This window comes from Vigna unguiculata, chromosome 9 (genome assembly GCF_004118075.2).
Source record: "Vigna unguiculata cultivar IT97K-499-35 chromosome 9, ASM411807v1, whole genome shotgun sequence".
Lineage (NCBI taxonomy): Eukaryota > Viridiplantae > Streptophyta > Magnoliopsida > Fabales > Fabaceae > Vigna > Vigna unguiculata.
In genome coordinates this window covers 16,020,049-16,034,038 of record NC_040287.1, presented here as the reverse complement: position 1 = coordinate 16,034,038, position 13,990 = coordinate 16,020,049, and the positions used below count along the sequence as shown (strand labels likewise).

Below are 13,990 nucleotides of genomic sequence, written 5' to 3'. Positions count from 1 at the left end.
ACCTCTTTCCCAATCCTATACTCACTTACCTAAGCATATGATTGTGTATTATGTCCTCCTCTAACTTCTAACAGCACTTATAACCTCTTCCAGTACAACCAACACAAAACACGCCCGTTGAGCCACTGTCCCCGCTGCCGCTTGGCGGCAAGCTAAGCACCGCCGAGCGGTATATCAGAATCCAGAAACCCTCCAGGTTGTTGAACCCGCAATCTGCCAAGCTGTCCAGAATTCAACCTATACTCCACAGCCAATATCATACAATGAATCACACCTAATTCACTGACCCAGTTTCCTTTGACATTATAGTCTCAAATTTGTACACACCATGAACCCTAATAACTCAATTCTGATTCTACATATTCCCACAATCCAACTCTATCCAGGTTAAATTAGAAAGGTTATTCCCAAGTACCATTCGACCCCAATTCTAACGAGGTTACACTACCAATACATAAACTTACCATCAGAAGTCCCAATGCCCCTGCACAAGACGTAATTCAACAGAAAACGCGAACACAGTCGCGCCGCCCACATGAGCTAGCACTTTTCCACGTCATAGTTCCACACATTAATTGCTTTAAATGTTTCTATTACCTGCCATAATTAAATGATTATTTAAATAACTTTTTAATTTTTCTCGGGTCTTACACCCTTCCTTCTCTTCCCAACCCAAAAAGGAAGGCCGAAAGCACAAGCAAGAGAGGAAGAGTAGTCTAGAAAATAAAGATGACCTAACCAAAGTTAGGGGTAATACCCTTAGAAAGGATGGAACAAGAGCTCATAAAAGGGAGGCGCAAATCCTCCCCCAAATCAAGTCAAGCTCCCTACAAAGACTTAAAGAATTTGTGGTCAAATTCTCTCCAAGGAGGGGAGGATGATGAAGGATTGACCCAAACCAAGGATGAAGGCACATGCTTAAGAAGACTAAGCATGTTTAGAAAGGAAGTTCACTAATCCTTCATCCCTTTCATTTGTGTTTGTTATTTTTGATTCCCAAAGTTGACTTAGTTAAATCAACTTTGTTGACTTGTTGACCTTTGACTAGGTTTGACTTGTTGACTATAGTTGACTTGACTTAAGCCAATATGCTAATCTATGTTTATTTGCTTTGTAGGTTAATTAGGAGTAAGAAGACAATGCTAGGTGGCGCATGGTGATTGGAGAGCATAAATGATGTGGAGGAGAGAGTAAAGCAAAGGCATAAAGCATAAAGTAAAAGACATGAAGCAAATGTACCTATGTACCTTTGGTCTCCTTTGTTTTTAGCACACTTTGGCCACTTTTTGGAGACATATGACACACATTCTTTGTCTCCTTTTGTGCTAGAACGAAATTAGCCTTGCACACACCATACTTGGCTTTTTTGTCTCTCATTTTTGTAACCTTATTTGACCTAGTTTCTAGAAGCTAGGGTTAGGTTTTTATAGAGACATCCTTAGGTATCTTTTATTTGCCTAGAGGTCCCTAAACTCTTCTATATAAGGGGTGCTACTAGACATGTGAAAGGGTTGAACATTTTGAAGTAAGAACACTCTTGTGTCTCAACCATTTGTGGGAGTTTCCTCCCTTGGGAGTGAATACTTTTAAGCCTTATCTTGCATAGCAAGGGGCGCCACACATCCACTCGTCTTCAAGGTTGCCATGGCTTCTAGCCTAGCCTTGTAGTGGCGTGCTTCTCACATTTTTACCATTTCTTTCCTATCCATTTTATGTTTTCTTCTTCCTTTAATTGTTCTTGGTTTTCTATGGTTTATGTGCCTTTCATTTCCTTTTTATTTTGAATCAATCCATCATCTTCTTCTCTTGAGCTTTGTGAAAAGAACCTTCACATCTAGATAGCATGCTATCTTAATGTCCACTGGGGATTTCACTTAGCTTTCTTAATCAACTCACACCATATTCAATAATCTTAAAAGGAAATAAGATAATCCTTCATCAGAGTTCCTGAAGAGTCATGTACTTTACATTCCAATTAGGACATTGATAATTTTTGTGTCCATACCCTTCACACTTGGTGCACCTAATAGTACTTGTTTTGTCGCTTGGCAATGATCTTCTATCATGCTTGTGCTCCCTTTTGAGTTCCCCAAGTTTGCTATTTAACCTGATAATTCTGGACACAATGAAGTTGATATCCTCTACCAAGGTCGAACGTGTATGGAACATTGTGGAGTCACTTGTGTTTACACTCAATTCCACTTGTGTTTCACTCTCAAAGTATATTCACTCACTCTTAAGTTCTTGTTCAGTTCTTCAAAGAACCTCCAATCAACCCATCAAGAATTCAACATCAAAGTGAAAGACGTAACAAATCTATACTCAACTCAGGAGGCTAAGGAAAGGAAAACTCTATGACAAAATCAAGAAATGGCTAAACCAAAGAGAGTAAATATGTGACAGAACTAAGATTATGACAACGAGAAAAGCACTTTAAAAGACAAGAGTAATCTAAACAGTATATTTCGAATTACTACTAGAAATGTGAAACAAATCGCTCAACCTAAACTAGGATGATCCAATCAAATTCCCACAAGCAATATTTCCAACAATTTAGCTTAAGATACATCGTTCCACAACGCAACAATCCAAGGAAAAGCAAACTCAAAGGAATATTTTGTACAAAAGACTCAAGCAAAGCAAGGATGAACAATTACTAACTCTAAGTGGTGAGAATAGGCAAAGCTAAATGCAAAAAGTGCATTAGAACTTGAACTAGAGAAGTGACGAAGCACCACAATATGCACCGAGGAAGTTTTTGCCAAATGGATAAATAAGAGTGGTTGCTACTCGGTATAGGCCAGAATGTTTGCAGTCAAATGCACAAAATCAAAGGGTGGGCAACTGTGATAATTAAAGGCACCACTCAAAGTAGGGAAGAGAAAATTGCTACTGTCCCCACTGCACCAATTCAATATTACACTAGATTATGCACTGCAACATGCCAAAACAAATGTATTATGCATCCACTACTTCAAATCACATCACCGCAAGCTTCACAAATTCAGATTGTGTGCACTGAACGAAGCTTAAACCATGAGCTACTGTCAAACAAAATCCTAAAAGAAATGTTTGTTGTTGTGTCAAATGATGAGTGGTCGTTGTCAATTGTTCAAGGAACCTACACCAATAAATTTGTGGTCCGTTTGGATCACTTGTAGTCCGTTTTGCATCAAAATAAATTTTGCACCGCTTTAAGTTGGCTATTATAGCCTGCCAATCCAGCCAGTATTGCACAAACACGTTCCCACAAATAGGTATTACGTGTTATGCCACCAAGTGAAACCAAAGAGTTGTTGCACTGCACCGTTTCAAATAACCACTAGCTTGGAGTTTTTACAAACTATTAACCCTTTGAATGGATTGGCTTGGGTGAAGGGACCAATCAAGAAAGATATATCATATGTTGAATTGTGCTATAAACCTTTCCAACACCGCACCAACCAATTTCAATGGCACCTAATAAACACTTCAACAAGATATTTCTCACACAACCATCAATTGTTTCACGCACTATAAGCTGGACTTTTTGAGTTTGTGTGCCACGCACCAACCAAGCTGCTACTACAGTTGGTCCGAGCTATTTTAACACATCTTGTTGTCAAACACTAGTGTCCTGTCACCAAGAGAAAACCAATTAATTCCACTGCACCGAATGCATAACCAATAACTTAACACATTTGCTGCTTTACCAAGTTGCTTGCTACAACGCCAATTGAGTGCACCAACCCTTTAACATCCAATTTCCCAATCAATCCAAAAGTGGACCACTGCTAAAGCAATACTACTGCACTAAATTTGAATGTCATTATAGACTAGGCAACCAAGTTGGACTCTTTTATCTTCACAAAAACTTCACTGCACTACATCAAATGTTTCCTCCACGTGAGTAAGTTGGAAGGACCAGTTTCTTGAACTCACTCACACCTTGGTTGTTATCTTAGTCTTTGATTGACTAAAGCAATTCACGTTCAAAAAAGCGCTAGCAGTAAAAATGGCCACTTGAATCAACTTAGAACACCTCAACTTCAAGTTTATCTTCAATGCGCCATTTTCTCAAACACGTGGTATGTAATCCACTACTTGAGCCAATTCTGATTGTAACACCCAAACTTTGGGCGTTCTACCACAAAGTAGTGAACCCAACCAGCAACCAAAATCCATAAACACTTTCACACTTCTAGCTTATGAATCTGATGGAGTATCCAAAGCACCATAATGTTAGTGAATGGAGTTTAAGTGATAGGAGGGGTGCAATTTAGTAAAAATTGGGGGTGTAGAATATGTTTTTTGTGGTCCACTTGCAAGAGGAATGTGTAAAATAAAACTGGACCTGCATTAGTGATTTTTCCAGAACTTGCTAATTTTAGACTTATTTAAAGGTGTTATGTAACTTCAATCAATTTATTTTCCCACCTTGAATGAGCTTAATCTTAACTCCAGCTGCATCAACAAACATTAAAATATCCAAAAATAATTTATGCAGCTAAAAATAACTTTTTAACACATTTTTATCACACAAGCTCAAATAACCTAATTATCATAATTATCAATTAAATCACTCTTTAAGCACATAAATTCAATTAAATACCCCGAATTAAACACTGAATGAGGGCAAAAATACGCACTCATCAAGAACGCACCACAACCCACTTCGGAAGGAAAAACACAAAACCGAAATGAACCTTGAAGGAGAGAAACCAACAAGGCTCTTATTACAATATGATGAAGGATCGTCTCGGATTTGGGCTTGAATTTTGTCTTGAACAAAAATGGGTATGAACCCTAGACGAAAAAGGGGAAAATGGAAGATGTCAATTAGGGGTTTTGCGGAACGGGAGGAAATCACGCCACTTGGAGGAGGTTCCAAGATAAGTGAGGAAGATCCGCCACTTGGAATAAGGGATTCAAAGATAAGGATCAGTGGTTCGAAGGAGAACCTCGACTTGAGAGAAAACTCACTATTTCATAAAATTCAAATCTGAATACAAAGTGTTTCATAAGGGCTTATATATTGTGGGCCAAAACACCAAAAAGCCCAACATAACTAAAGATCTGATAAAGCCCAAACAAAAACATTACGAAAATTATAAATGAGTTCTTATTCTACGATCTGAAGCTAATCTAAGATCTCTCTGAACGTCTTGGACATGTGTGCAAGTTCGCAAGGGTGAAACTAATGTAGTGGATGAATTCAACAAGGTACAATCTTTCAATCAATGTTGATAAAGGATTGATCCCTACTAAGGATGATAGCCCATGGCATATGCTTAGAAGAAAGGGAGTTCCTTGAGCCCTTCCTTTGCTTTTATTTTCTTTAGTTTAAAATTCCATTAAGTTGGCTTGGTTGACTATTTTTAAGTTGACTTGTTGACCTTGACTTTGGATTGACTTTTTGACTCAAAGGATTAGCTTAACCTAAAGCCAACATGCTAAAAAAAATTAACTTGTTTTGTAGGTTCATTAAGAGGTGGGACAAGGAAGGACAAGGAAGGACAAGTGGCCCATTTAGATGGCTTTTGGAGAGCACATATGGAGAAAAGAGAATGAGCAAAGCTTTCTAGAAACATCTAGAAAGGATGACCACATGTCTTGGCCTCCAAGAAGTCTAGAAACATCTAGAAGGAGCATCCACTTTGCCTTGGCCGAGAAGACTTCTAGAATGTGTCCATGTGCTCCTTTGTTGACCTACTTTCAAGAATCTAGGTTTTGTTATTTGCATTGTAATCCTTTTTATCTTATTTGTTTTTGCTAAGAGGCCCCTAAACACTTCTATTTAAGGGGACCTCTAACACTTGTACAAGGGTTGAACATTTTGGAGAATTTATACACTTTGTGTTTCAACCTTTTTGTAAGAGCATTCCTCCTTAAGGAGTGAAGTTCTTTCGAGCCTTATCTTGCATACACCACTCATCATCAAGGTTGCCATGGCTTCTTCTAGGCTAGCCTTGTAGTGGCATGAATCCTCCATTCCTCCCTTTTCCCTTGCTTTTCATTTTATGTTTCTTTACTCTTCTTGGTTTATATTGTTTCTATTATGTGGAAGGAGAGCTTGAGCAGTCTATTGGCCTATTGAACCATGTGTCCACAGTGAATGAATTTGGTGCAAATGACCATGAAGCAGGCACTAGTGGAGGAAACCAAGGAGAAGATGACCCACAACCCATGGTTATTGAGATCTACCAACCTCCTAAGAACACTAGACCTACATATTCCCAATTTAAGAGGATGGTTCTCAACCAACTTCAAGACTTGAACATGGCACAAAATGCACATCATGCATATTGCACAAGAAGGTTCCAAGACTTGGATGACCAACTTCATAATGTTCATGACCTCCTCTCCAATGTCTACAACAAAGACAACCCTAGGAATGAGTGAAAGAGATGGCTCATAGGTCATGCATTACATTAAAGTGTTGCATTTTGTGTGTCTGTCTATTTGTTCCAGTTTTTTAATCTACTATTTTCCTATTTCCATCGACTGATTATATCAGTCTCAATTTCATGATGTACTTTTCATTTTTGTTTTAATTCTGCTATGTTTTTATTTGTATCAGTTTCCCTAATACACCCCTATGTTACTACTTCAATTAAAATTTTCCTCTTTCCAAACTGATCGACGCATTAACTTCATTTGATGAATCCAAAGGGGGAGAAAAAAATTAGTAAAATTGAGTTAAAAGTGGAAAACCTAAAATAAATTTATTTGAACAATGTAATACTGCAAATTTAATCTGAAATCTGAATTTAAATCACATTATAAGTGATAGGGGAGCATATGCATATGTGATATTTATGTATGCTTGTGTGCTTTGGCTTGGGTGTGTATTTGTATGTTGGTATCTTATGTGTAAAAACTCTTTTAGGTTTCTCTATGGATCTTAGCTCATCAATTAGACTCGAGAATGTTGGCACAAGTAAGCTTGAAGCAAAGAATTGATAAAGTCATGCACATGAAGATCACATGTGTTTGATGAAGATTGATGAAGATCCACTTGAAGATTATGTTATTAGTGTATTAAATCTGAAAATAATGTGTTAAATATAATGATTATGTGTTATATCATGTTGGTAGGCTATATGACATAGGTTAGATCTCTTATTAGTCTTAGTGTGTCTCTTTTAATATGTTAAAATGGTTTTTAACAGGTTAAAAGGCTTGTAGTATATAGTTTCTGGTATGAATTCATATAATAAGTTGAATTATTTTTTAATTGATTGATTTCACTTAACTCCAATGAAATAAGCTGACTGTACTAAAAATTCAATTGGTTAATTTCATTTAAATCAGACTATATATGCTGTGTTTTCAAGAGTAGAGGTGAAATTCTGAGTTTTAGAGCGCGAAAACTTGTCATTTTCTCGGGAAAACTCTCTCTCTCTCTCTCTGATACACAACTACAACATGTAGATTGAAGATCTTTGTTGATCTTGGAGGCATTTTGAATTGTGAGTAGCTTGAAGAACACATGTATGGTTGGTTAGGGAGAGCCACCATCAAGTTTGGATGTTCTTGTGCCTCTAATTGTTTGCGTGATGTGATTTTAGGTCGGTAAGTGTGATTCTTGCAGTGTGATTGTTTGTGTGAGTCAAAAATCTTGTGAGTTTCTTTGTTCAAAAGTGTAATCTTGGTGTGTGATTTGTAAAACTTTTGAATATATTGGAAACTAGTATAGAAAAAACTATGCAATTCTCTTGGTAAACTGGATGTAGCTCTGTGATTGAGTAAACTAGTATAGAAAAAACTATGCAATTCTCTTTCCTTCTTCTCACTCTCTTTGAATCACTCTAAAAACTCAAGAAAACAAAGGAATTCATTATTTGTTGTGCTTTAATGCATTATTATGTAATCTAAGGTTGTATACTTGTTAGAAATATTGATTGGAACAAGTCTTGTATGTAAAAGTTTGTTGTTTGAGTTAAATATGCAAATTCGGCATTCTGCATAAAATCCTAGGATTTTAGCCGACTTATTTGAAATTTTAATCGACTATTTCATAGCTCAAGAACAATTAGTTAGTTGTTTTATTTTTTGACCGATTGAAAGTGTACTGTTCTGCAGCTTTTACATTCTAATTCTCCAATCTATTGATTCAATTAAGAGGGATTTTATGCTTTCGAAAAAGTTTTAAACAGCCAATTCAACCCCCTCTTGGCTTGAATCACCATTTCAAAACTAACACCACTGGCTTGTTGCCTTAAGTCAACTTGAAGAACTCCATTTCCTTAGCGTATCTCACGCTATCAGGGAAGTACTCGGAAAGAAACTTCTTCTTGAAAGCCTCCTAGGTGATTGGTTCCCTCTTCTCCTCCATGACTAGCTTCATGCTAGTCCACTAGTGCTCTACCTCTCAAGTGAGCATGTACACTGTGAAAGCAAGCCTACTCGCATCGGGACACGTCTGGGCATCAAAGATCCTCTCCTTATCCTTCATCCACTAATAAGCTAGATCTGGACTGGTCTTGCCATTGAACTTGGTGGGTTGATGCTTCAGAAAATCCTCCAAACTCCATTCTAGGGTGGAGCATAAGGAGCTTGGACAGGACTAGCTGCAATGTTTTCCTCCATATGCTGCCTTTGGACGACCTTATAAGCTAGCCTTGCAGCCTCCATCTGCTGCAAAACTAGTTGTTGCTGCTCCAAAGACGTCTCCTAACGCTGCATGGAAGCCTCATGTTGATGTAACTTAGCATTACTCTTCTAGGTCAAAGCTGCAACCATAGCCTCGATCGCCCTAGCTATATCGGGCAGATCTACCTAAGGGGGTGGAAGAGGTAGTATAGGAGGTGCCATAACTCTGCTCACACAGAAGGAAACCATCAGTCTAACTTGAATAGACCAAGAAGTTAGCTAAAAAACACACGAGGAAGACATAAAAAAAACATGCATAAGCCCACAAATTTCTAAGGAACGAAGGCTTTGATACCATAAAAAGTGACATCCCATTTAATAGAATAATTTTAATAAATAAAAAATCACATATCATAATAAAATAGAGCAAATAGCAAAATGTATTTTAGAATTTAACCATTATAGTCATCCCAAAATATACTTAAAACAAAAGTACCATGGGCACAAAACAATATCATAAACATGTCTTAAAACATAAATTAAATTGGCAAAAGATTGCTCAACAGAGCAAGGAATTACATAAGACCAATTTTTCAAAAGATGCTCAAAAGAGCAATAACAAACAAGCCTAAACTACACAACAACATTTTCGTTGTCTTGATGATCACTAGGGGTCTCCACATTTGCTCACACCAACATTTAGTGATCATTGCAAAAAGAAAAACACAACAAGGAAACAAACACAAAAATAAAGAAGGGTAAGCTAGTGTATTTTCATATGTAAATATAGTTACATAAGTGCACCACCCAAGAAACACATACATGAAAAAAAAAGAAACATTAACTCACAAAGTTTTCACTCACTTAAACACTCAACTAACTCTTGACTCGATATCCAGATTATACGCTTGATATAGAATTCTAACGAAGTATGCACCTGCATTGATTTCTAAACTCTATAGAGTCTAGCCACAAGGGGTTATCACCCAATCAATCACAAGGTTAATCCCAATATGTCTTAGGTTCAAAGACCTCCTAAGACTAGGATCTCCTTCCACTCTCACCACATAATCACTCTACTCTACGTGAGTGTGAGTGATTATTAGAGTTCAGAATACCTTCCTTATCTAGACATCTCCTATATCAAGGCATACACTAACCACACCATCACTAAGAATTTCCCTTGAAACTCTTTTACCATCAACATTCCACATGTTATCTCAAATTAATTATCATCCCGAGCTAAACATATCAAGTACAGGTCAAAAAAATGCCACATCATTCATGCATAGCTTCATACATCATATTTTTAACGTTAACTCAATCAATCACAAGTTAAAGTAAGGAATTAAAATTTTGCATCAATTCTCGCTTAAGCTAAACTGATCTCACTTAAACTAAAAATTCTCACTTATGCTAGACTGGTCTCGCTTAAGCTAGACTTATCTCGCTTAAGCTAGAATGATCTCGCTTAAGCTAGACTAATCTCGCTTAAGCTAAAATTCGAACAGAGAGCAAAGAGAAATTCAATTATTCTCGCTTAAGCTAGACTTATCTTGCTTAAGCTAGAAATTCTCGCTTAAGCTACACTAATCTCGCTTAAGCTAGAAATTCTCGCTTAAACTAGATTGATCAACATGCAAAAACCCAAAATCCCAACCAACAAAAATAAAAAAACACAACCACGAACATGCACTAGTGTAAAATATATATATATATATATATATATATATATATATATATATATATATATATATTAGATCGGTTCTGGAATGCATATTAAATCGATTCCGTAACCGATCTAATATACAACGATGTAATATGTATAAGAGATATTAGATCGGTTCTAACACAACCGATCTAATACTTTAAACTAGAAAGAAAAATTAGACATGCACTCACACTCCTTGTCTCAACTTAAATGACTGAAATTTAATATGCAAACACAACAATTAAAGACAGATAATCAATACAAATTACACCAAAGCAGAAAACATCTCCACAAAATTTTAGATTTTCATTCCCAAATCAAACTGAACACTAAACAGTAAATCATCCCAGAAAATTAAAAATTCATCTGAGCATATCTATATGGTTTCAACAGGCCCTTAACCTACCCCCAATCAACCCTAATCATCCTTGGAATAAACCCAAATCAAGAAAAAAACAAAACAGATAAACAGGGTGGAGGCACGAGCAGCGGCGGAGGCGAGACGCGAGCAGCAACGGTGGCGAGACGCGAGCAGTAACAGAGGCGATACGCGAGCAACGGCGGAGACGAGACGGGAGCAACGGAGCAGCGGCGATGAGGTCTGGTGGTGAGCAACGGTAGCGAGGAAGAAGAGAAAGAAGAGAAGTTGTTGTGACAATGAAAAGGGTTTTCACGTTTTTGTTAAATCTGCGAAGAGTATTAGATTGGTTATATAGAGAACCGATTTAAAATTTACATATTTGATCGGTTAAAAATTCAACCAATCTTATATGCTTCCTAGTATTTACAAGTTTGCCTCCAAGTTTTTCTTTATATCGGTTTTCACATAACCGATTTAATATCCTGTTTTAGAATGTCCTTTTTGCACTAGTGATGAAACCAACATTTTAAGCACGATTCAAAACCAAAAACACGCAAAACACTTAAAAAAGTTTTAAAGCCCTAGCTTCCCTTACCTTGACTAAGAGCTAAACTTGAGGGGGGGGAAACACTAAGAAAAAGAGCACCACAACTTCAGAAGCAAACTTGAGGGCTAAGAAATAGGAACACAAGAATGAAGATGAGGTTTTAAGGAAGAACCCATGAATGAACCAATGTAATAGAGTTGGAAAAGGAGAAAAACAGAAGTTTAAGCTCAACTTACATGGAGGAAAGACAGTTCCGCTAGTTAGGGGAGGGTTTCACAGCTGCCCTAGCACAACTTCTGTTTCAAAAAAAGGAGAAAGTAAGTAATTTGTTGCTAGGTGAGGAGACATAATTGAAGGTAAGTGAGTAGTTGTAAGAGTCTTGGGGGGAAACAAGTGAGCTGACTTTGGCCCTTTTTAATGAAACTAGGCCCAATATTTTAAAACAGATAATTGGTGATGAGTCATTATTTTACCTTATTCCATTGCCCTTTCGTGCCCATCTTGATGTTTGTTTCGTGCTTAATTGTCTTCTATTAGTGCATTTTCCTCAATTGGTCTTCATTGGGCCATTTTTCTAAATTTTGAGTAATTTGGCATTAATTGGTCTAATCTTTGTTTCTAATTATTTTTAGGTATTTTATGGAGCAAATTTTGGAGCTTGGACACTAATCTTAAGATGAGAAGAGAGTTTTCACATCATTCTCACGTTTGTGCCATGTCAATGAGCCTGTCCACGTCACTATGCCACCATTTTCAACCCATAGTGGCATTTTTTTAATTATGAATGAAAAAATGGCAGTTTTATAAATATGAGCAACTGTGGTGATGTGACCACATTTTTAGGTCTTCTTTCTCATGGGAAACCACCTTCTTCTTCCCCCATTCTCCATTTTTACATTTTTAGAGAGCACCCAATTAGGGTTTTTGTTTTCCACTCATTTTCCACACATTATTTAGCATTTTGCACTGTTTCAATCCATTTTCTTCATTGTGGTGATGTATTTTCGTTTGCCTTTGCTTTGTAATTTGAATTCCATGGATTTCTGATTTAGTGTATTACCTACTTGAAGGAGATGTAATTAAGCTTTGAGGTTCTGTTTTGCATTTGTGTTTTACCTCTCTTCATCTTGATTTTGTGATGAATGGTTATTCTTATTCTGTTAATGTTTAATTTACAGATTGGGTAATGTGTTCTTGGTGATTTCGTTCATGCTTAATGAATTAGGTTGGCTGCCAAAGATGAATAGATGTATGTTTTGCTTAATTGCGTTTTGGAACATGTTTTTGACCCTCACTTAGTGGGTTTGAACGAGTGGATTGGGTGAGACCAGAACCCTAATTATGTGACCTATGATAAGTGGAATTGTATTCAAATTCAAGGAAGTCAATATTGTTTTTAATATATTTTATTAACATTTGCAAAACTGTTTAATTTATTTTCATAATTCTGGAATTCGAATCTGCCAAACACCCCCCCCTTGTGTTGAATTGCATCTGGAAAACAAACTTTGAATGAATGGTTTGGTCATTGGAAGACGACCTTGGGTTAATGCAAGCGGGTTGGCCTTTTTAGAATCTCCAAATAAAGTCGTTTTCCTATTTTACTAATTTTTCTTGGTTTTTTTCCTATTTTTTAGCCAAACTTTGTGTGTTTTGTTTGTGTAGTTAGGATTTTCAATTGAGCTTCAAAATTCTTTTGACACCTATTCATGATTTTAAGATTTTTGTCAAATATTTTCAGGCCATTCTGAGGTACTTCGATTTATGTCAATTTTATCCCTGGTTGACTTTTTGTTGACTTTTGATGATTTAGATTAATTAGTGCTTGACTAGGGGGAATCCTGGTATTTTACAATCATTGGATCCTGAAATTGATAGAAACTTCCACAGAGGAGTTGGGAGTAATAGGAATCATCTTTGCATCCTGCATATTTTGTGACTTTTCCTAATTCAGCTGATACTCATATTTTTGTGCATTCTGATCATTCTGAGCATACTGAGCATATTGAGATACTGAGTATTCTGATCATTTTGATATTCATTTTGATAATGATAACATGGCTCAACCTCCACCTCCACCTCATGAGAGGACAATGAGTGAGCTGACTGCACTTGAGTTCACTTATGACTCATTATGCATTCAGTATTCTGAGGAGCAAGTCCCTTATGTTTTGAAAACTGGATTAATCCACTTGTTGCCAAAGTTTCATGGCCTTGCAGGTAAGGACCTATGTAAGCACTTGAAGCAGTTCCATGTTGTGTGTTCTACCATGAAGCCCGCAGATGTCCAAGACAATCATGCGTACTTGAAGGCTTTTCCTTATTTTTTGGAGGGCAATGCAAAATTCTTCCAAGCGTCTAGAACCACAACCATAAGAAATGATATTTCTGGCATTAAGCAGCAGTCTAGGGAAAGCCTCTATGAATATTGGGAGAGGTTCAAGAATTTGTGTTCTAGTTGCCCCCACCACCAGATATCTAAGCCTTTGCTTCTTCAATATTTTTATGAAAGCTTGCACCATATGGATAGAAGCATGATTGATGTTGCAAGTGGTGGTGCTCTTAGTAATTCGACCCTAGCAGCAACGAGGCAATTGATTGAGGGATACCATAGTTGTTAGAGGGTTTCATGATGTAGGAGTAGCTGAGTACATTAAGAAGTTGGAGACCTAGATAAATGCTCTTACCACTTTAGTCAATCAACTTGCTGCAAACCAGAGGACTACACCTTCTACTACAAGAGTTTACGGCATCTGCACGTCAGTTGATCATTTCACTAATTCTTGCCCCGCCTTGC

At 37.0% G+C, this 13,990-nt stretch overlaps 1 non-coding gene across 1 annotated transcript; it reads right to left on the bottom strand.

Annotated features, from left to right (window-relative positions):
• Window positions 1–13,562: 13,562 nt before the first annotated feature.
• Window positions 13,563–13,669, bottom strand: LOC114164907. The gene has a single exon (XR_003599642.1). It is a non-coding gene; the product is annotated as a small nucleolar RNA R71 (small nucleolar RNA).
• Between the last annotated feature and the right edge of the window lie 321 nt (window positions 13,670–13,990).